Below are 857 nucleotides of genomic sequence, written 5' to 3' on the forward strand. Positions count from 1 at the left end.
ACCACCCGAACCATACAATGCTCCATTCAGTGAGTGGGAATTCCAAAGTGCCCTAGCTGCTTGCCATCATATAGCTCCCAGGCTGGATTGCATTAACTATCAGATAATGAAACACTGCTCAGTGAAGTGAAGTGCCAGAGATTCCACCTAGACCTTTCCAACCGTATCTGGGTTGAGGGTGAGTTCCCATCACAATGGCAGGAAAGCATTGTTACCACAGCATTGAAACCTGGCAGAACCCACTGGAGATGGAAAGACCCCCCCACCTTCGCGCGCTTTCGGTGTCGGACCGGCCCCGCTGCCTTCGCGCGCTTTCGGTGTCGGACCGGCCCCGCTGCCTTCGCGCGCTTTCGGTGTCGGACCGGCCCCGCTGCCTTCGCGCGCTTTCGGTGTCGGACCGGCTACCCCCACCGCCGCGCCCGCCATCGCGCGCTTACTTTAGGTAGTTAGAACTCAATGTTTGGTGCCTTATGGGGCTCTTGTGGACATGGGTACCATGAAGGGGAAGATAGCTAATGGCCACTGTGTGTCATTCTGGGTCTCAGTCGGATGCTTCCTGATGCCATGATGAACACAGGGTATAGCGAATGGCAGGTGGTGGCTCATGTCCATATTATTTATCTGCCTCACAGTGTGCTGGCCACTCATTAGCGGATTCGTGCTTGTCTACCATGGAGCCCCAGCCTGTGCAGCATCTTTTCCCTTCTTTGCTGCATGTCTATCGTCCAGGTATTCTTCTTACCCTCTGTTGTGGAACAGGACTGCTTTGTTATTGGTAATGTTCTGCATTGCCCATCCCTGATGTTAGAACTTTCTCACCACTGGTTTTCACTCCCTTTTCCTTTCTTTGTTTCCCT

Source organism: Schistocerca piceifrons, chromosome X (assembly GCF_021461385.2).
Source record: "Schistocerca piceifrons isolate TAMUIC-IGC-003096 chromosome X, iqSchPice1.1, whole genome shotgun sequence".
Taxonomy (NCBI): Eukaryota; Metazoa; Arthropoda; class Insecta; order Orthoptera; family Acrididae; genus Schistocerca; species Schistocerca piceifrons.